Source organism: Macaca mulatta, chromosome 11 (assembly GCF_049350105.2).
Source record: "Macaca mulatta isolate MMU2019108-1 chromosome 11, T2T-MMU8v2.0, whole genome shotgun sequence".
NCBI lineage: Eukaryota > Metazoa > Chordata > Mammalia > Primates > Cercopithecidae > Macaca > Macaca mulatta.
This window is the reverse complement of record NC_133416.1, coordinates 54203221-54226755: the sequence shown is the minus strand read 5'-3', so window position 1 is coordinate 54226755 and position 23535 is coordinate 54203221. Positions and strand designations below refer to the sequence as shown.

Here is a 23535-nt window from a genome sequence, read left to right as displayed (position 1 = left end):
AAGACAAATATTGCATGCTCTTACTCATACATGAGAGCTAAAAAAGTTGATTTCATGGAGGTAGAGAGTAGAAAGATAACAGAGGCTATGTGTGAGTGGGGGCAGGAGATAAAGAGAGGTTGGCTAATGGGTACAAACACAGTCAGAAGGAATAAGTTTTAATGTTCAATAGCAGAGTAGGGTTACTATAGTTAATAACAGTGTATTGCATATTTCAAAATAGCTAGAAGACTTGAAATGTTCCCAACACATAGAAGTGATAAATACTTGAGGTGATGGACACCCCAATACCCTGACTTGATTACTACAGTCTACGCATGTAACAAAATATCACCTGTACCTCATAAATATGTACCAATATTGTGTATCAATAAAAATTGTGCATCAAAAGACAGTATCAACAGAGTAAAATGCAACCCACAGAATGGAAGAAAATATTTGCAAATGATATATCTGATAAGGGATTGATATCCAAAATATAAATGGAACTCATAAAACTGAACAACAAAATAGCAGACAACCCAATTCCAAAACGGGCAGAAGACTTTATAGGCATTTCTTCAAAAATATGCAAATGGTCAGTAAGGACATAAAAAGATGCTCAACCTCACTAATCATCAGGGAGATGCAAATCAAAAACCGCAAAGGGAGAATACCTCGCACCCATTAGGATGGCTACTGTGAAAAACAAAACAAAAAATTCCAGAAAATAACAAATGTTAAGCAAGGATATGGAGAAATTGGAACCCTTGTGCATTGTTGGTGGAAATGTAAAATGATATGGTTGCTGTGGAAAACAGTCACAAACTGAAGACAGAATTACCATGATCTAGAAATTCTACTTCTGGGAACACAGACAAAAGAATTGAAAGCAGGGATTCAAAGAAATGTTTGTATAGCCACATTCATAGCAGCATTATTCATAACAGGTAAAACGTGGAAGTAACCCTATTATTCATCAACAAATATATTCATCAACAAATGAATAGATAAGTGAAATGTAGTACATATATATTTGAAGATTATTTTGATTATTTTGATTGAAGATTATTTTGATTGAAGATTATTCAACCTTTAAAGGAAGGAAATCCTGACACATGCTACAACATGGATGAACTTTGAGGACTCTGTGTTAAGTAAAACAAGCCAGTTACCAAAAGACAAATATCATATGATTCCATTTATTTGAGGTACTTATAAGTCAAAAATCATAGAGACAGAAAGTGGTATGGTGGTTGCCAGGGACTAGAAGAAGTGGGGAATGGAGAGTTATTCTGTAACAGGTACAGAGTTTCAGTTTTACAAGATTAAAATAGTTATAGAGCTGGATCCTGGTGATAGTAGCACATTATGGGTGTGTTTAACACACCTTTACACTGATCTATACATTAAAAAATGGTTAAGATGATAAATTTTATGTTATATATACTTCCACAATGAAAAACATTAGAAAAAAATTTAAATTGGAATATTTCAATATAATATTTTTAAGAGACAGGGCCTTGCTCTATCGCCTAGGCTGAAGTGCAGTGGCTTTATCATGGCTCACTGCAGCCTTGAATTCTTGGGCTCATGTGATCTTCCTGCCTCAGCCTCCCCAGTAGGTAGGATTGCAGGCACACCCCATGCCTGGCCAATTTCTAAAATTTCTCATAGAGACAGGGTCTCATTATGTTGACCAGACTAGTCTTGACCTCTTAGCCTCAAGCCATCTTCCTGCCTTGGTTTCCCAAAGTACTGAGATTACAGGTGTTTCCTGCCTTGGTCTCCCAAAGCACTGAGATCACAGGTGTAGCCATCCCACCCAACCACAGATGGTTTTTGTCTTTATAATTCTGTATATTCCAAATTTTCACCAATGAATTAATTTTGTAATTAATATAATTAACAAGATGTTATTTTTTGTGTGTTCAGGGGTAAGCTCCACCTACAGGAAAAATTATATAGAGAAACCCATTCCTAACACAGTCTAACCATATTGTGTTAGACAATGAGGAAATGCTCTCCGTGTGCCTGATGTTTGTGAGGTCCTGAATATTCAAAAATAAAAGACATGGTCTCTGTCCTCACGGAGCTTAGACTCTAGAAGGAGACAAGTTTTACTATAATGTTTATTGAGAACTCATTAGCATTAAGCATTTTACTTAGATCATCTCACTTAATCTTCACAGTAATTCTGTGAAGTAGATATTATTTTTGTCCTTTTACATAGGGGGAAGTTGAGACTTAGAGAGGTCAAATGACTTGGCCAAGATCACAGCTGGTAAGTAACGAAGGAGAGCTTCAGACTCAGGCAGATCAGCTCCAGATGTTCTTTACCAAGATTGCCACAGGCAACTATGATCAAGGTGACATGTGCTAAGATAGAGTGTTATCAGAGCACTCAGAATATGTGCCTAACTCATACTGAATGGAGGAAAGGATGCTTAAGGCTTCCTGGAGGAGGTGGTATGGTCACAGAACAGAATAGGAGTAGGAGTTGGGGCTAGAATAGGTTCTAAAGGGTGTTCCAAGCAGAAGCAGCCCTGTGTGCCCTGAGCCCAAAGGCATAGACTGTGGCACACTCAAGAATGCAAGTGGTTCAGTGTGGATGGAGCAAGGGTGCAAGGGAATGTGATGACTTGGGAAGCAGGGAGCAAGACTGGAACCTTGTTAGAAAGGGACATATTTGCCTCATCCGATTTGCACGATTTGTATCGTGCAAAATGAAAATATTTCTATCAGCTTTGCACTGCTGGGTAAGAAAAAGGGTTAATAGGCTTGCAAAATCCCATTCCTGTTTGAGTGATTACTGCCATGGCAACTCAGCAGCAGCCAATATTGTCAAGGCCTCTTCTTTGGATACAATAATAAATAGCGATTAAACATTACCTCAAAGCTTTATATTCTTGCCATCAGTTAAAATTTTGTTCTTGGCTACGGTGAAGACTTTTTCAAATTACAGAAAAAAACAAAAAGAAAAAGTATATTTTGAATAATGTACTAGAAATACTTTATGCATGTGCTTTAAGAACTTGAAGCCCTAACATTTCAGGAGTTCTGAAGGGGCTTTCTCCCTGCTATGAATAAGGACTTGGCAGAAGGTAAACAATGATGCAGCACTTTGCAGTTTCACAAAACATTAGCCCCATTGTCTGTCATGATTTCTTTGGGGGTGAATAGCTACCCCTTCTCCCCTCCTTTCACTTTTAACTCTAGCTGAAACAGAGGAGCCAGTCTCACTATTATTACTGGGTGACAACTGTGTGATGGGTGGGAACTTGTTTCTAAAACAATCTACAAATATTTAGATAACAGTACCATTCTCAAAGGCATTCCCAAATCAGGCAGCTTCGTCAAAAAGAGCAATTCCGTAGAGTAACTGAAGGCATCTCAGCTTTGAAGGGAGACCTAGCTGGGTTCCAATCTCAGCTCTCACTCCTGGCAGCTTCACCTTCATACTTTATCTAACCTCTAGGAGCTCAACTTCCTGCCTTGTAAAATGGAATTTATACTTTCTTCCTTGCAATGTAGTTGAAAGGACTGGAAATAATGAATATAAATGTGACAAGCAACATATTATTTGTTCAATAATTGGTCATAGCTATTGTTATTTATTCAGGGTCACAGACTCATGATAATTCAGATCATGAAACACCATGAAATGGCTTCGGCAAAAAGTTTTGGAGCCCTTGATTTACATATCATATTTCATCAATTCTACAACACAAGGTACTTCATGTTTTCACATCTCTAAAACTGGGATGTCTCTCACAACATATGATGTGTCATAGTTAATTGGCAGTGACTTTTCTTTCTGAGTTGATCATAAAATAATAGAGTGTCTTACAATGGAGGAAACCTTAGATTAGATGAAATAGGGTAGCTCCTTTCAGCATATGGAGCATTTTACTTTGGTTATAAGCCAACAAATAAAAGAAGGAGCCAAATCCAATTTCTATGCAATATATCTCTGACAGAAAAGATAAGATTCATGGCAAGTACTCATCTCATCTTTCTGAACTACTGCAACCTGGCAACACATCTGTTCCTAAGAGAAGACCTGTCAGAATCATCCATCCACTCAGTCTCCTATGTGATCCATACCATCTGGTGCCCTCTTTCTGCATCTCCTCACCCTTCTTCTCCACACCCCATGGATTCCTGCTAAAACACAACAAAACAAAAAATACTTAGTTTGAGATTTTCAAAGTTGTTTCTAAAATGGAACCAGGCAAGAATGTAATGAATATAATTTTACAGGCTTGCAGAAACAGGCTACTCACAGTCTTATTGTTGGGGGAGGCAGTAGGAAGATGCACACACACACACACACACACACACCCACACACCCCTCTGTCCTACACTACATATTTCTGCCTTGAGACTTCACGTGACAATCCCCAGAACTAGGGCTCTAAGGGAATATGAGTAGTTGGGACCCCAGAGTTGCTGTTGTCACCTGCTTGGAAACAGGAGGCCCACACACATACATTTACTCTTTTAGGTAGCAGAACCAGACTATAAGTAGGTTAGGAGGCACTTGACTGGGGAATAAATCTATGGAAGTGTTAAAATATCATTGGCGTAAATTAGGACTATGATACCAACTAAGATTTTTAAAAGCAAAAACCGGTGAGGTTTTTGAAAGTGACTGTACATGGTGGCTGAAACATAAAGTTGGTCCTTTACCTGGAAATGAGACACTGACCTCTAGGAGAAATGGTTAAAAACAAAACAAAACAAAACAAAACAAAACAAAACAACACCCCAGCTCCCTCAGGTGCTAAGCATGATTCAAATGAGTGTTTTCGTAGTGATCATAAGGAAGTCATATGGTACACTTATGGGATGAGCCACCAATCCTGAAATTCTGTGCCTGAAATGAATACTTGTAGTAAGTTAAAAGGACTACCAGAAACTGCCAAGGACCTACCATGTCACTCTCCTTGCAAGCTAACAAATTAGCCTGCTACTGTTTCATGGAGGCTGGTAGAAGATACGAGTCTCCTGGGTCAAATGGTTTGGAACAAAGGGCAGTCAGAGCCTTGCTTGCAAGATGTGTAGAGACCCTGGAGAACTGTCTCCCATCAATGATGTAATATGTTAAATGCATGTGACATAGTGGAATATAGCATAGTAGGTCCCACCTCACTAAACAAACACATATTGAAACACATAGAGAAAGAATATTGGTATAAAGGGGCACAGACTGTAGACTATCTAGAAAGTCCACATGGTCCATCCAGCTCTAGCCTGGAGCACAGCAGGTCTAGTCTTCTCATGGAAATGAACGTGAATGAAAAGGTCAATTCATGGAGAAGGAAATAGGACAAAAGAAACAGAATTGTTCTTTTATTCTTTGTTCAGAGACATACATATTATGTATTTCATAATTCAGAGGAAAGAATAAAACTGACTATTTAAAAGTGTAGTAATTGGAAAAGTCTTTCCCTAAAGGCAATGCAAAGGTTCAAAGTTTAGTTATGGAGAGCTAATAGGTTCAAAGTTTAGTTATAGAGAGATAATAGGTTCAAAGTTTAGTTATGGAGAGCTAATTTTTTTCCTCTTTCTGTATAGATGACTTTTCCTTTCCTTTGATTATATCTAACAGTTCACAGTTCTTTGTCCTTATATTTAAAGGACTTGAATTGGGAGATAAAGTTGCCAGATTTAAGATGTATGGAACTTGAATTATTTTAAATATGCATATCAAATCGATTGGAACATTTTGTATGATTTTTAAACTGTGTAATTCATTACAACTTGAATTTCTAAATTTTTATATTCTAAACATGTTCTCCTTTTCCTAGAATCATTACATTTCATTATAGTCTTCTATGTAATAATCATTTTCTAAATAACTTTTACTAACTGGCAGCCTAATGTTATTTTATTTTATTTCTTTGATACAGAGTCTCACTCTATTGCCCAGGCTGCAGTGGAGTGGCACGACCTAGGCTTACTGCATCCTCTACCTCCCAGGTTTAAGTAATTCTTCTGCCTCAGCCTTCCGAGTAGCTGGGACTACAGGTGTGCGCCACCACACCTGGCTAATTTTTTGTGTATTTTTAGTAGAGACGGGGTTTTGCCATGTTGGCCAGGCTAGTCTCGAACTCTTGACCTCAGGTGATCCGACTGCCTTGGCCTCCCAAAGTGCTGGGATTACAGGCCTGAGCCACTGTGCCCAGCCCTAATGTTATTTTATAAGATAACATTGATACAATACTATTACCTAATCTGTAGAACTTAATCAAATTTCTCCAGTTATCCTTTTTCTGCTCTAAAATTTAATTCAGGATCCCACATTGTGTGTAATTTTCCTGTCTCCTTATTCTCCTCCATCTGGATCAATTCCTTTATCTTTACTCTCTATGACCTTAATATTTTGAAGAGTCTTTCAGTTTTGGTTTGTTTGATGTTTTCTCATGATTCAACAGAGGTTATCAATTTTTGGCAAGAAGACTCCAGAAGCAATATTGTGCCCTTCTCAGTGTACATCTCAGGAGGTGCATGATTTCAATAAACCTCATATTACAAATAGCAATATTGACTTTGATTATGTGGTCTTGACCAAGTTTCTCCACCTGGAATTTATGATTTTTTCCCTGTTGTAACTAAAAATTATCTTGTGGGGAGATAATCTGAGACTCTGCAAATATCCTATTTCTCATCACATTTTTGTTTATTAATTGTAAACATCCATCAACATTGCTAGCCTGTAATAGTTATTACTATAGTGTTTACCAAAGAGTGATTTTCTATATCTACCATCTGTCTGCATTTATAAATTGGAATTGTACTGTAAAGAAGACATGAATAAATAACTTATTCAGTTATCTATGTATATCAGTTGTCTTTGTTTTACAGTATATGACGTTGATTTTACTTGTCAACTTGACTGGGCCACAGGGTTCCCAGATACTCAATTAAGCCTTACTTCCGGTGTGTCTGTAAGAGTGTTTCTGGATGGGGTTAACATTTGAGTGGACAGACTGAGTGAAGCAGATAACCCTCTTCAGTGTGGGTGGGTCTCATCTCATTTGGGTGAAGGCCTGAATAGAATAAAAGACTAAGTAAGAAAGAATTCTTTCTCTCTATATGATGGTCCTCTAGCTGGGACCTTGGTCCTCTCTGGCCTTCAGACTTGAATTTAGACTAGAATTTATACCATCAGCTTTCCTGCTTCTCAGGCCTTCAAACTCAGACTGGAATTATACCATTCGCTCTCCTGAGACTCCAGCTTGTCAATGGTAAATCTTGTAACTTCCTGGCCTCCATAACCACATGAGCTAACTCCTTATAATACATCTCTTTATATATACAGTCACACATTGCTTGATGACAGGACAAGCTTTGAGAAATGTGTCATTAGGTGATTTTGCCTTAGTGTGAACATCGTAGACTACACATACACAATCTAGACGGTATAGCCTACTACACACCTAGGCTATATGGTACAGCCTTTTGCTTCTAGGCTACAAACCTGTACAGCATGTGACTGTTCTGAATACTGTAGGCAATTGTAATACAATGGTAAGTACTTGTGTATCTAAACATATTTAAATGTAGAAAAGGTACAGTAAAAATACAATTTAATCTTATGGGATTGTTGTTGTATATGCAGTCCATAGTTGACTAAAATGTTGATATGCAGCCTATGACTGTATATTTATAAATATATGCATATGTATGTGTGTATATATTACATATATATAGAGAGAGAGTATATATGTATAATAATAATATCCTATTGGTTTTGCTTTTCTGGAGAACTCAGAATAAAACACAGTATACAGTCAAAATACTATCTTCCAAAGTTACTTATGTTAATTCTTTTCCTCTGTGCTCCCTTTATGTCATGTTGTTCATTTGTAATTGTTCGCTTATTACCATTTATATTAATTTTAAAAATTAAGTCCTATCCTATCTGCACAAAATTCTCCAGGACTTTCTACCTCACTCAAAGTCAAATTAGAAGTCCTTTCCACATGGCCTAAGCCTACATGATCTGACCCTATTATGCCTCTCTAACCCCATCTCCTTACCAGACTCTTCCTAACCCCAGTCAGGTCACACTGGCCTCTGTGCTGCTTCATGAGCTCCTCGTTGCTCAACACACCCCACGAGCTCCTACCTCAGTGCTTTTCTACTTGCTCTTCTCTCTGCTTGAAATGCTCTCCCCCATGTATCAACATGGGTGAGTCCCTCACTTCCTTCAGGCTTCTGTTCAAGAGGCATCTTATAGAGTTATTTCTTTTTTCTTTTTCTTTTCTTTTTTTTTTTTTTTTGAGACAGAGTCTCACTCTGTTGCCCAGACTGGAGTGCAGTGGCACGATCTCGGCTCACTGCAACCTCTGCTTCCCGGGTTCAAGCAGTTTTCCTACCTCAGCCTCCCTAGTAGCTGGGACTACAGGCACCCACCATTGTGCCCAGCTAATTTTTGTATTTCTTTTTTAGTAGAGACGGGATTTCACCATGTTGGCCAGGCTAGTCTTGAACTCCTGACCTCATGATCCTCCTGCCTCGACCTCCCAAAGTGCTGGGATTACAGGCTTGAGCCACTGTGCCCGGCGTATTTCTTTGGCTGCCTTAGTTACATGAATATGAGCTCCATGAGGGCTTTATTTTATTTACTGTCATACTCCCTGAAGTAATAGTTTCAGTGCCTGGAACTATTCTAGTAGCAGAAACTAAATACATATGTATATATTTGTTATTGAACATTTTCCCCCTCCAACTTTGTTAAAATATGATTGACAAATGAAAATAGTACACATTTAAGGTGTACAATATGATGATTTGATATATAGATATATTGTGAAATTATTATTACAATCAAGCTAATTAATACTGAACATTTGTTGAATTAACAAAATTCATATTTCATTAAGAAATATCTTCTAAATGCTTGAGGGGATGGGTTAAAAAAGGAAATATCTTAAGATGTTTTAGCTGTTAATAATAAGTGTCAACTGATAAACTGCCAGCATAAGGACTGACAATCTGTATTTCTGCCTTGAATCCATATTACAGTAACTGTGTGAGTACAGAATGTGATTTAGTCTATTCATTAGAATGTTTGCCTTCAATATACTCCTCCGCATCTCTTCTAACAGCTGCCTGTCCTTATATAAATGAAACATGTTTTCTCCCAAATTCTCCACAATGAATAAGTATTATTTTTGTAATCAGAGAAAAAGAAAAAGCTATTAAAACAAAAAGCTCACATGTTAAAGCATAAATCTTTGCCATAAAATGATTGTGATACTCCTAACTCTTCGCCCTTCAAGTTGACAGGCTTCAGAGTCAACTTTTAAAGACCTGTCTGAAAAAATTACCCTGAAACATAAGTGCACCTGTAGGTAGGCCATTTACTAATGTGTAAGCCAGCCTGAGAAAGGCAGTTATCTCAAATCACTTAACAGGGACCGGCAGAATAAGGAACTAATAACAGGTAGCAGAAAGTGTGAGGCAACTATTGTGCTGCTTCTCAGGGAATTAGACAAAGGGAGAGAGAATGGAGCCATAATTGGGGTGAGGATGTCAATGTTTCTTCCTGTAGTTTACACACAATGAAGTGGGGATAACTCTGGAGGGAAAGCACTTAAGGTAAGTGAAGTGTATTGTCAGCTCTGGGTTAGAGTATTTGGAAGCTAGATACAAAATACCAAATTATGAAAGTAATTGAGTGATGTCTAAACTGAGAAAGAACAGCTAGAAAGTCGTTTCCATTTGCTGAGAGCACAGATTTATTTCTGTAAATTGAAAAGACTGGAAATAGCCAAAAGGATTGTTAGACTAATGGTATCCTCCACTGAGCTTCCTGGGGAAGATTCTCAGCAGTGCCATTTCCCTTAGAACGTTACCAAGCCTAAAGGAGTGAGGACAGTGGAAAATGAAATGGAGATGGGGAAGGAGAAAAAAAGGGGACAACAGGTGCTAATTTTGTAAAATCCCATGAAATAGAGAAAAGATTCTTAAGGGTGACAAATGTTGAAAACAGCTATGATCCCTCTGGTAACAGAGATACTCAAACAATTTAAGAGACTCTAGTCAGCAGCACCAAAATCTGGAAGATGGAGTAGGCACATCTGAAATAATGATGAATAAATTTGTAAAACTAAGGGTGCATTTCCTTCCTAGAGTAGAGAAGGCTTTCCTTTGTGGTGAACAACTGGACAAAGTATTGAAAAATAAAGCCTGTATGAACATCAAACTTGGCTCTTTGGGTCTTTTTTTTTTTTCTCCTAGGAGTCATTTAACTCTAGAAAACTGAGGCGACACAAATAAACCCTGGATTAAGACTGGGAGTTTCAGGGGCTGTGGTGAATTGCTTCTCATGTTGTGCTACTCTGCCTGTAAATTTGCTGTAGCAGATACCTTTGGTTGCCTGCCCTATAGCTAGTCCGTACTCACTCTCTTCTAACAGAACTCTAAATCTCTAAATTTTTTCTAGTATCCACACTTTTTCAAGAAACCATGGGCATTAGGAATAGCTGGTCCCATTCTCATTTCCAAGTGTTATAATTTGATTATACTAACTGCTGTGGATTTAATGTCCCCTCTAAAATCATGATAAAATTTAATTATCAATGGGATGGTATTAAGAAATGGGACCATTAAAAGGTTATTAGGCTATGAAGGCTCCCTCATGAATAGGTTAATGTCATTATTGTGGAAGTGGGTTCATTATTGTGAAAATGGGTTGTTATAAAAGTAAGTTTGGTGCTGTCTGTTTGTTGCTCTTGTCCTCATTTGCTCTTCTGTCTTCCACCATGCGATGGCATAGCATGAAGACCCTCACAACATGCCAGCAACTTAACATCAAACTTTCCAGCCTCCAGAACTATGAGAAATAAATTTCCTTTATTTATAAATTACTGGGCCTGTGGTATTCTGTTATAGCAGCACAAAAGGAATGAAGAAAATTGGTATCCAGAAGTGGGGCTGTTATTATAACAAATAATGGGTAACATGGATGTGGTTTTGGAACTGGATAATGAGTAAAGGTTGTAAGAATTTGGAAGGGCAGGCCAGAAAAAGCCTAGTTTGGCATGAATAAAGCAGTAAAGGCAATTCTGGTGAGGGCTTAGAAGACTCCAGAACTAGGGAGAGCCTAATTCTTCTTAGGGATTACTTAAGTGATAGAATATCAATAGAATACAATATATCAATAGAAATATGGATGGGTAAATACATATCAATAGAATACTGATAGTAAATAGTAAATAGATATCAATAGAAATAGGATATGGATGGTAGACAGATAGAAATAGAATATGGATGGTAAATAGAATATGGATAGACAAATAGAAAATGGATAGACAAATAGAAACAGAACATGGATGGTAAATAGATATCGACAGAAATATGGATAGTAAATAGATATCAATAGAAATAGAATATGGATGGTAAACAGATATCAATGGAAATACGGATGGTAAAGGCCATTCTGAGGAAATCTCAGATGGAATTGAGGAACAACGAATTGGAAACTGAAGTAAAGCCCATGCTTGTTATATAACTGCAAAGAATATGACTGAATTGTGTTTATGGCTGAGGGCTTTATGGAAGGTGACATTTAAGAGCAATGAGGCCAGGCACAGTGGCTCACACCTGTAATCCCAGTACTTTGGGAGGCCGAGGCGAGCAGATCACTTGAGGTCAGAAGTTTGAGACCAGCCTGGCCAATATGGTGAAACCCTGTCTCTACTAAAAAACAAAAAACAAAAATAAGCCGTGCATGGTGACACATGCCTATAGTCCCAACTACTTAGGAGGCTGAGAAAGGAGAATTGCTTGAGCCCAGGAGGTGGAAATTGCAGTGAGCTGAGATTGCACCACTGCACTCCTGCCTGGGCACCAGAGCAAGACTCCATTTCAAAAAAAAAAAAAAAAAAAAGAGCAATGAACTAGGATATCTAAATAAATTTCTAAACAAAATATTGTAGAAGCTATTAGGCTACTTTAAACTGCATACAGTAAGATGCAAGAGGAAAGAAATGACTCAGAGATGGAATTTATAATTACAGTCATGTTTTAGTCAACAACCAATCACATACAGGTATATCTGAGAAGTATTGTGGCTTTGGTTTCTGACCACTGCAATAAAACAAGTATCACAATAAAGTAAATCGTATGAATTTTTGGGTTTGCCAGCACATATAAAAGTTATGTTTACACTATACTTTAGTCTATTAAGTGTGCAATACCATTGTATCCAAAAAAAGTACATATCTTAATTAAAAACACTTTATTGCTAAAAATGCTAATAATGATCTGAGCCATCGGCAAGCTGTAATCTTTTTGCTGGTATAGGGTCTTGCCTTAATCTGATCAGGGTGGTAGTTGTTGAAGATTGGGGTGGCTGTGGCAATTTCTTAAAATAAGACAACAATGAAGTTTGCCTCATCAATTAACTCTTCCTTTCATGAAAGATTTTTTTTCTGTAGCATGAGATGCTGTTTGATAGCATTTTACCCACAGTAGGACTTCTTTCAAAACTGGAGTCAATCCTCTCAAATATTCTAAATCCTTTGTTGTCATTTCAACAACATTCACAGCATCTTCACCAGGAGTAGATTCCATCTCAAGAAACCACTTTCTTTGGTTATCCATAAGAAGCAACTCCTTATTTGTTCAAGTTTTATCATGATGCTGCAGTAATTCAATCACCTCTTCAGTCTCCACTTCTATTTCTAGTTCTATTGCTATTTGCGCCACATCTGCAGTTACTTCCTCCACTGAAGTCTTGAATCCTTAAAGTCACCCATGAGAACTGGAATCAGCTCCTTCCAAACTCTGTTAATGTTGATATTTTGACTTCCTCCTATGAATCATGAATGTTCTCACTGGCATCAAAGAAAGGTAAATTTTTTTCCAGAAAGTTTTCGATTTTCTTCGTCCAGATCAATCAGAGAAATCACTGTCTATAGCAGCTGTAGCCTTATGAAATGTATTTCTTAAATGACAAGACTTGAAAGTTGAAATTACTCCTTGATCCACGGGCTGCAGAATGAACGTTGTATTAGCAGGCACAAAAACAACATTTTTCTCCTTGTACATCTTCATCAGAGCTCTTGAGTGAATAGGTGAATTGTCAATAAGCAGTAATATTGTAAAAGGAATTTATCTTTCTGAGTAATAGGTCTCAATAGTGGACTTGAAAATATTCAGTAAACCTTGCTGTAAATAGATGTGTTGTTATCCAGGGTTTGTTCCATTTCTACAGCACAGGCAGAGTTGATTTAGCATTATTCCTAAGAGCCCTAGGATTTTCAGAATGATAAATGAGCATTAGCTTCAACTTAAAGTCACCAGTTGCATCGGTACCTAACAAGACAGTCAGCCTGTCCTTTGAAGCTTTGAAGTTAGACACTGACTTCTCTCTAGCTATGCAAGTCCTAGGCGGGATTTTCTTCCAATTGAAGGCTGTTTTATCTACATTGAAAATCTTGTTTAGTGTAGCTGCCTTCATCCATTATCTTAGCAAGATCTTCTAAATAACATTCTGCAGCTTCTACATCAGCACTTGTTGCTCTACCTTGCACTTTTATGTAATGGAAATGGCTTCTTTCCTTAAACCTCATGAACCAGTCTCTCAGCTGGCTTCAACCTTTTCTTCTGCAGCTTCCTCACCTTTTTTCAGTCTTCATAGAATTGAAGAAATTTAGGGTCTTGCTCTGGATTAGGCTTTGGCTTGAGGGAACGCTGTGGTTGGTTTGATCATCTATCCAGACCTCTAAAATAGTTTCCATATCAGAAATAAGGCTGTTTTGCTTTCTTATCATTTGTATGTTCACTGAAGTAGCACTTTTAATTTGCTTCAAGAATTTTTCTTTCGCATTTACAACTTGGTTAACTATTTGGCACAAGAGGTCTAACTTTCAGCCTATCTCAGCTTTTGACATGGGTTCCTCAGTAAGCTTAATCATTCCTAGCTTTTGGTTTAAAGTAAGAGACTTGTGACTTTTTCTTTCACTTAGAGGCCATTGTAGAAATATTAATTGACCTAATTTAAATATTGTTGTCTCAGGGAATAGGAAGGCCCAAGGGATTTTGAGACAGGGGAATGGCCACTTGGTGGAGCAGACAGAACATACACAACGTTTGTTGATTAAGTTTGCTGTTGGTGGTCCTGTAAGATGATAATACATTATTTTCACCTTACTTCTTTTCTATTTAGATATGTTTAGATACACAAATAGTTACCATTGTGTTCCCTTGGGTCCATCATGTAGCCTAGCTGTGTAGTAGGCTATATCACATAGGTTTGTGTAAGTATACTCTGTGATGTTCAGATGATGACAAAATTGCCTGACAATGCCCTTTTTAGAAACGCAATGTATGACTATAAAGGAGAAGCAGAACGGAAAAATTTTGAAAAATTTCAACGTGGCCATGTGAAGAATAGAAAAGCCTATTCAGGAGAGCAAACCAAGTGTGTGACCAAGAGACTGTTAAGGAGATTAGTATGAACAGAAAGGATCATCAAGACAATAAGAGAATGACCTCAAAGTCATGTGGAGATCCTTGAGGCTGTGTCTCCTGTTACAGGACCAGAGCTCTAGGAGGGCAGAATAGTTTCAAAGGATGATCCTGAGAACCCTCTGTGGGCTCTCTACCCAGAGCCTCCTAGGTGTCTCCTTCCCACTTTTCAGTGCAGTGCTCCTCAGCTGTCTTAGCTATGGCTCAAGTGGGACCAGGTGTGGCTCAACCCACCACTCTACAAGGTATAAGCCATAAATCTTGGTGGCATTCATGTGGTGCTAATTTTTTAGTGCCCCACAGCAAGAACTGTGGGGGCACGGTTTCTTTTACCTAGATTTCAAAGGATGTCATAAACAGCCTGGGGTCCCTGATAAAATTTTTTTGCAGGGGTGGAGTAACTACAGAGAGCCCCAACTAGGGCAATGCTAAGTGGAAATGTAGGGTCAGAGCTGCCATAGAGAGTTTCCACTAGGGCAATGACTAGTAAAGTTTATTTCTGGGCTCTCTATTCTGTTCTGTTTATCTATGTGCCTATTTTTACACCAGTACCATACTCTTTTGATTACTACAGCTTTGTAACATGATTTGAAGTCAGGAAGTATGATCCTCTAGCTTTGTTCTTCCTGTTCAAGATTGTTGTAACTATTCAGGGTCTTTTTTGTTTACAAGTAAATTTTAGGATTTTTTCTTTTTCAGTGAAAAATGCCATGGGAATTTTGATAGGGATTACACTGAACTTGTAGCTTGCTTCAAATAAAATGGAAATTTTGGCAATATGATTTTTCTGATTCCATGACCATGGGATATCTTTCCATTTGTTTGTGTCTTCTTTATTTCTTTCATCAATGTCTTATAGTTTTCTGTGTACATATCTTTCACCTCCTTGGTTAAATTTATTTCTAAATATTTTATTTTTTGATGCTATTATAAATGGAATTGTTTTCTAAGTTTCTTTTATGAATAGTTTTTTATTCATGGAAGCTTGTCATTCATGTATAGTAACACAGCTGAGTTTTGTATGTTAATTTTGTGTCTTGTAACTTTACTAAATTCATTTATTAGCTGTAATAGTTTGTTGGTCAAATATTTAGGACTGGCTATGTACAAGATCATGTCATCTGTAAAGAGAAACAATTTACCTTTTACTTTTCCAATTTAGATGCATTTTATTTCTTTTTCTTGCCTAACTGCTCTGGCTAGGACTTCCAATGCTATACTGAATAGAATCGGCAAGAATGGGTATCCATCCTTGCCTTGTTCCTGATCTTAGAGGTAAAGCTTTCAGTGTTTTACAGTTGGGTATGATGTTAGCTGTGGGTTTACTATATATGACCTCTATTATGTTGAGGTAAATTGTTTCTATACCTAATAAGTGGAGAGTTTTCATCATAAAAGGATGTTGAATTTTGTCAATGCATTTCTGCTTCTATTGAAATGATCATACAGTTATTTTTATTTTTGTTAATATAGTGTATCACATGTATTGATTTGTGTATGAATTTCTTAAAATTAGTGTTTTGCCTCTTTTTCTCTTTTGCTTCTGTTCCCACAATTTGTAAATTCATTTGCTTGATAGTGTCTCATGGCTTCTTTATGCTTTCTTAATTCTTTTAATTTCTTCTTTTGTTTTTGTTCCTCTAATTGGCTAATTTCCAATAATCTATTTTTGATTTGCTGATTTTTTTCTTCTGCAGGATCAACTCTGTTGTTGAAGCTCTCTATTGAATTTTTTTTTTCAGGTCTGTCATTATATTCCTCAGCTCTAAGATTTTTGTTTGGTTCTTTTCTATGGTTTTTATTTCTTTATTAAACTTCTCATTTTGTTTATGGATTGTCTACATGATTGCATCTGTTTTTGTTCTCTTGCATCTCGTTGAGTTTTTTAAAGATACAGTCAGGAAGTATTTGGAATCATTTGTCAGGCAATTCATACATATCCATTTCTTGGGGGTTGGTTACTGGAGCTTTATTAGTTTCTTTTGGTGTCATGTTTGCCTGATTCTTCTTGATCTGTGTAGCTTTGCATTGGTGTCTGTGCATTTGAAGGAGCAAACACCTTTTCCAGTCTTTATAGATTGATTTCAGCAGGTAAGGACCTCTTATTAGGTCCATGGGCTGATGGAATTGCCACCAGGATTGCAGTTGAATGGGGTTGGAGTTGGGCAATGTGACTGCTGCTGGCTCCAGTGTGGGGTCTGAAGTTGGTGGGCCTGTTACCAGAGGCTCAAGTGAGAATGGATCCTCTCCGGTCCTTGAGTGAAATCAACTGTCTCTAAGTCTTTGGTCAGTAGGTCTGGTTCTGGGACAAGGGTCCACTTCAGGGTTCAAAGTTTGGTCTACAGCTGGCAGGCCTGTTGCCAGATGCATGGATTGGTATTCTCGCAGGGTCTCAGGGAGGGTTCCCACTGGTTCACTGGGCAGAAGAGAGGGACTAAAACTGAGTCACAGGACTGCTTCAGGGTCCACACACAAGCTCAAGGCCTGCCTCCTGGGTCACGGATGAAGGTGCCTCCTCCTGGGTCCTTTGTTGGGAAGGACTGCCCTGGGACTGCAGCTGAGTGGTGCTGAAGCTGGGTCACAGGGCTGCTTCAAGATCTGGCCTAAGATTTACTTAGGTCAGTGAGTCTGCCTCTAGTGACATAAATGGGTATGTCTTCTGGCACATCCCTGGGATGGGAGGACTGCAGTCCGATTGCAGCTGAGAGGGCCTGGAAGCAAGTTTTAGGGCTCTTTGAAGGTCTGCTGTGGAATGCAGGCAAACAGGTGGGCCTCTCAAGGCATGGATGGGCATGTTTCCCAGCAGGTTCCTGTGTGAGCAGGACTGCTCTCAGACCACAGCCAAGAGAGCTTGGAGCTGGGTCCCAAGCTGCTTCAGGATCCACAGCCAGGTCACAGGCCTGTCACCTGAAGCACAGGTGGGTGTGAGTCCTCCCAGATCCCCTGGTAGATGGCTCTGGTGGCAGGACCAAAGCCAAATGGGGCTGTAGCTGAGTCCACAGAGGAACAGAATGTATCTGATTCTGTCACAGGACCATAGTTGGTGGGCGTACCACCTAGGTGTGAGTCTGCCCTTTCAAAGGAGCCATCTTTGGTCTTAGGCTGTGCTTGGGTTTTGCAAACTGGGGTCCACAGCTCCCACAAAGGCACTTTTGTCCATGGATGGCTACCAAATTCTTGTTGCTCTGGGGAAATATGATCAAGGGACCTCCTATTCCATCATTTTTTCCTCCCTGTTATATCTTAAACAGACACTTAGTGAGGAACAAATTAAGCAGCCTTCTCAAGGCTCTATAACTAGTAAAGAGCAAAGCCAGGACTCAAATCATGATCTTCTGCTTGCCCAGCTGAAGTGATCAACCATTATACAGCCTCATCCTTTTAAGTACCTCCAATGAATTCAGTTTCTTAAGTATGAAACAACTTAAAGGCACGTAGAATGTTTTAGAAATGATCCCTAGTTGAAGGCCACTTCAGTGAATACACTCATCTTACCTAAGAAGGTTTTGTTTTGTTTTGCTCAGGATATTCAGTAGGTAAACATATTTTGGTACACATAGGGACAAACTAGTCAACTGTATTAAATAGAGAAGGGAGATTCACTTCTTTTGCATCTTTCCCTGTTTATTCATTGTATTTTGGATATATTTTCTTTTTTTGCGTGCAACCGCTACAATTATGATTAGAGGAAAATTCTGTCCTATCTTTTGTCAAGACGTGAGGCATTTTCACTGTCGTCTGAGATAACTGAAATATCAGCAGTGAAGCAAATCATTAGTATTTCAATCTTGGTTGTGTTTTCTATGTGGGTCAGAATGGAGACAGTATATCATCCCATTCCATTGATCGAATGAGAAGAGAGATTTTAGGTACAAATATTAATGCATAAAACAGAGTTGAAAGTGACAACATATTTTGCTGTCCCTGACACTTTGATATATATATTTCTTGGCAGTTCAAGATGCCAGGGGCATAAAAATCTAGATAATATAGGTCAAGAATCCCTGGGTTTTCAAACCCACATTTTACATCAAAACTATAACCAAATGAATCTTAAAACTCTGTACTTATTTAAATTATGGATTTATTTTAGAATCTGTGCTTTGCTGCATTATATATTTACAATGTTGAAAAAGATTAGATTTCAATGATCAGGATGATGTAGCAAAAGCAAAACAATGTTCTTTTTCAGAAAGCATCAATCCATTATTAAAAATCTAGGCTATCTGATAAGGAAAATTCCTCATTAATGTGCAGTAACACATGCAAGGTAGTCTTTTAATCCTGGAAGCTTGTTCAGAAGGAAGCACCAAAAAATGGAATGCTTATTTTATTTTCAAGCTGGGTTTTTCAATTACCCTGGTAGGATGAGTTTTAATCAGCTTTTGTTGTAACATGAGCAGTAACTTCAATGCATACCACACACACACATCATCTAATATTTTATTCCCTATCCACATCAAACACACACTATATACCATACACATGCCACACCACACAGATACATACATAAATACCGTGCTGCATATGTATACTCTCCTCTCCATCAAGCACAGAAAAATATGCTATACACATGCCATCATAGCACACACACAATAGCATATACACACATACCTCTCACACCAAACCCATGTACACACATACCATACCACACACATATACATACTATGTGCACATACACCACACAAACGCAATACTTTGCCACACATGCACTACCGATACCACATCACACCTACATTCCCTTTCATACCCAGCACACATACACATATATCCCACATAATCTGGCCATTGGCTGCCTTCCTGACCTTATTTCCAACTCTCCCCTTTTCACTGTACTTGAGCTACACCTTCCTCTTTGCCTTGTCTTGAGCACACCAAACACACTTCTGTCTTAGCCCATTGGCATTTGCTGTTCCCTCTGCCCGAACTTCTCTTTTCTTGAATGTGCACATGGTATATTCCCTTTTCCTTAGAGATCCTTTCCCTGACCCTCCCCCAGTGCAGGATAGCACCCAGATCACTTGTTCTCTGCAACTGTCTGCTGCTCTCCATTACTGTCCTGACTGGACTTAGCTACCTGTATTCTGAATTCCAACCATAAAATGTAAGCGGTTCTTAGAAATCATCTAATTTAGTCTAACATCCTCATTTCGCAAACAACAAGAGGGAAGCTTCAAAAAGAGAAGTAACTTGTCCAAGGTTACAAAAATCATTCATTCATCCATTCAGCAAATATTGAGTAAACATCTATTATGTCACTATTCTTGGTACTAGGTATCAGAGGGATACAAAAAGGGCAAGGACTTTGAACTCATGAAACTTACAGTCTATTTAGGGAGACAGATAATAAACAAACAAATATATAAAATAATGTCAGGTAGTGATTAATGCTTAAAGAAAAAAACAAGGAGGGAAAAGGAGGTAGAAGTAAGAAAGATCCAAGAATAGTTGAAAAACATTGTCCAAAAGGCACAAGGACATACAGTCTATTGGAAATTCTTCAGATGTTAAAGCATCTGTTTATTCAAGATGGTAAACAAGTGGCATCCTGGTTTGCAAATGCAGAAGGCTTAGCTAGGGGGTCATTTGGACTTGAAAAGGAGGCATGGTTTCTGAGTCTTGGCTCAAGGCAAGGATGGTGTAGACCTTTATATGTTATGATGACATTCACAGTGACAATAACTGCAGTTAAGATAATGGTGAAATACACACTGGATCCATACAAAGCATTGTATACAATGAGGCATCATAGAGTTTAGATACTCCTGTTAATGTCAGGTACTGATAGTGGATAGAGCTAATCTGAAAGCCAGGAACATATAGAATCTTCTAAGAAAATAATTAATACTCTAAAAACATGAGCCAGGCTACTGAAAGTTAGGAAGTCAAAAGCGGTCATGCATAAGGCGAGACCAAAATCAGATTACTTGCCTAATAATGTCCAGTTGTATACTTATTCTGGAAAGATCGAAGTCTACTACTGCCATCATGAGAAGAGGCCAAGCAAAACAAAGGCTAAGAAGGGCAGATCTGATCTGGGAAAAAAAGAGACCAAGAAGCAATGGCTCCTAAGAAAATAACCTACCAGCGTCTCAGAAACTCCCTCTGTCTTCTCATGTTTGAGGTTCTATTCAGGAAGCAGGCACCAAATGGAAATATGAGTAAGTGTATGTGTGTTTGTATGCATGTGTGTGTAAAAGAGGAAAGAACAGACATCTTTTGGAGGCATTGCTACCTATTGAACAGTATGTCCTGTTTACCATGTCTGGTACAATTATCCCAACTCATCATCTTTTTAAGGAAAATTTTTTAAGAAATAGTAACCTGAGTTTGTATGCTATGTGAAACTCCAGAATGAGGGCTGCTTCTCAGATTATTTGAACTGTTCATATGCAATTTCAAAAATGTCGACCATTTGCACTTAACTGATAATGTCCTTTTCAATGACAAGAAGTTATTCTGAATAAAGTTTCAAATCACTAAAATGGCTCACATCTCTTAGCTTCAATGTAAACATCTCTGGAAGTGATGTATATTTTGGGACTACCTAAGCCTTGTAAACTTTAAGTATTTAAATTATATCTTTTTTGTTTGTTTTTTGGGTTTTTTTTTTTTTTTCCTGACAGGGCCTCACTCACCCTGTCACCCAGGCTGGAGTGCAGTGGCGTGATCTCGGCTCAATGCAGCCTCAACCTCCAGGCTCAAGTGATCCTCCCATCTCAGCTTCCCAAGTAGCTGGGACTACAGGAGTGCACCACCGTGCCCAGCTAATTTTTGTGTTTGTCATAGAGATGGGATTTTGCCATGCTGCCCAGGCTGAAATGATTCCTTTTTTGAAAGACAGAATAGCTTTCCCTAAATGTTTAGAAATTAGGATAGAAACATCTTAGAAACACTTATGCAATAATTTAATAGCATTCTTTTAGGTCTTACATTATATAGCTTAAATATTTTGTCTCCCATAACAGATAAATTATTTTTGTAAGGATTGCCTTGGATTTGTTGATGATTCCAATTCTAATCACCTCTATATTTGAAGACATATATTGGACATGATGAAATAAGAAGCTAACATGTTTAATCAAAATATGCCATTAATTATTTAAATGTGAAGGAAATAAAAAATGAAATTAAGACTTTGTTTATATTCACCATGGGAAATTTTCAAAATAGATTTTGTAATCAGTACCAGAACCTTTCACAACTTGGAGAATGGCAATAAGACATTGCTGAAAGTAATCTACAGATATGTTACTTCCCAATGATTACAGTAATCGAGAGTGTTGCATAGTTTGCAAAATAATTCATGAGTTCTTTTAATTAGCAAAACAAGGTATTGGCTAGGAATACAAGTTATTATTATTTACAATTTATAGATGAGAAAATAGAACCACAGAAACTTGAGGGAGTTACCCATGTAACCCAAGGTTACATGGCAAAGGAGTGACGGGGGCACATCTGGAATCCAAGTCCACTGACTCTCATCATAATGGCCTTTTTATATCATGCTTCTCTTGCTGAACTATGACTTGTCTTCTAGCATATGTAGATATCATTTATACTTAAATATTTGCATAACACTATTTCATAATGAGGCTAAGATGATTAAAATGAAAATTAAAGTTTGTCAACAGCGTCACTTAAAATTTGGAAGATCAAGGAGTATGAAAGACACTGAGGAACTACTTTCAAAGAGTCATCTTTTAAAGTTCTGGTGTGCAAGTTTTGTGCAGAGTATAAAGGCATGAATATTTGGTTTCTTTTCCAGCTAGGATCACTCAAATTTCCCTTGGGTACATCATGCTGCCTTATTATTATTCACTTATCCTTTAAAGTAGGTGACAATTTGGCTTTTGTTATTGCCTATATCTCATTTTAAAGTGAAATCAGGCTGAAATTCTTTGTATAAGAGGGCTTAAGAAGTCTATCTGTTAAGATAAAGGGAAGAAAATAATTTATTTCAATCATTAGAAACTTTTGACAGATGGACAGGTTAATTTTCTTGATTTACAAAGAGCTCATTCAAATGAACTGAAAGGTGAGCAAATCAATAGAAAAATTGGCAAAAGATAAGATCATCCATCTTACAGAGCAAAAGTACAAATGGGGAAGAAAGATGTAAAAGATGATTATAATAAAGGAAATGAATACCAAAACATAATATATCTATCAAATTGGCAAAAAAAAAAAAAAAAAAAAAAAAAAGAAGAAAGAAAGAAGTTGAATGGTGAGTACTGGCAAAAGTACGGAGGAAAAAACACTCTTATACCCTTTTGGTGGAAGTGTAACTTTGAATGCTTTCCTGGAGGTAATTTGTTCTTATCTATAAAAATCTTTTTTTTTTTTTTTGGAGAACCATCCCAGCAACCCAAACACAGCTGGTTTTCCCTGGATACCATGAACCACACTGTCCAAACCCTCTTCACTCCCACCAACACTGGCCACCCCACCAACTATGAGACGCTCAAGGAGAAGCATGAGGTGGCTGTGTTGGGGGCGCCCCACAACCCTGTTTCTCCGATGTTCACCGTGATCCACATCTGCAGTGACACCTCCGTGCCTGACCACGTCATCTGGTCCCTATTCAACATCTCTTCATGAGCTCCTGCTGCCTGGACTTCATAGCACTCCGTGAAGTCTAGGACAGGAAGTCTATGGACAGAAAGGTGGTTGGCGACCTGACTGGGTCCCAGGCCTGTGTCTCCACTGCCAAGTGCCTGAACATCTGAGCCCTGGCTCTGGGCATCCTCCTGACCATTCTGCTCATCTTCATCTCAGTGCTGATCTTCCAAGTCTATCGATAGAACAGGAGGCAGCATCCAGGCCAGGAGCTCTGTCCACAACGTGTCTCCCATGTACTCCACCTTCCATTCCTTGCCCTGCCCCCAGAACCCAGTCCTGTATCAGCCCTTTATCCTCACACAATTTTCTACAATGTCATTCAATAAAGTGCATGTGTTCCTGGTGAAAAAAAAAATTAACTTTCTTTAATATACTAGCTGGTACTTTGGGATAAAAATCTTAATTGCATATATCCTTTGAAGGAGCAAGCCCATTGTATGAAAC

General features: G+C 38.1%; 1 pseudogene across 1 annotated transcript in view; it reads left to right on the top strand.

Annotated features, from left to right (window-relative positions):
- The window catches only part of LOC107000844 (interferon-induced transmembrane protein 3 pseudogene), a 79036-nt pseudogene extending 55763 nt beyond the window's left edge, over positions 1-23273 (top strand). The window contains exon 5 of the transcript XR_013400671.1: positions 22823-23273. The product of XR_013400671.1 is annotated as an interferon-induced transmembrane protein 3 pseudogene (transcript). The remainder of the gene's footprint in view (positions 1-22822) is intronic.
- The last annotated feature ends 262 nt before the right edge of the window (positions 23274-23535 follow it).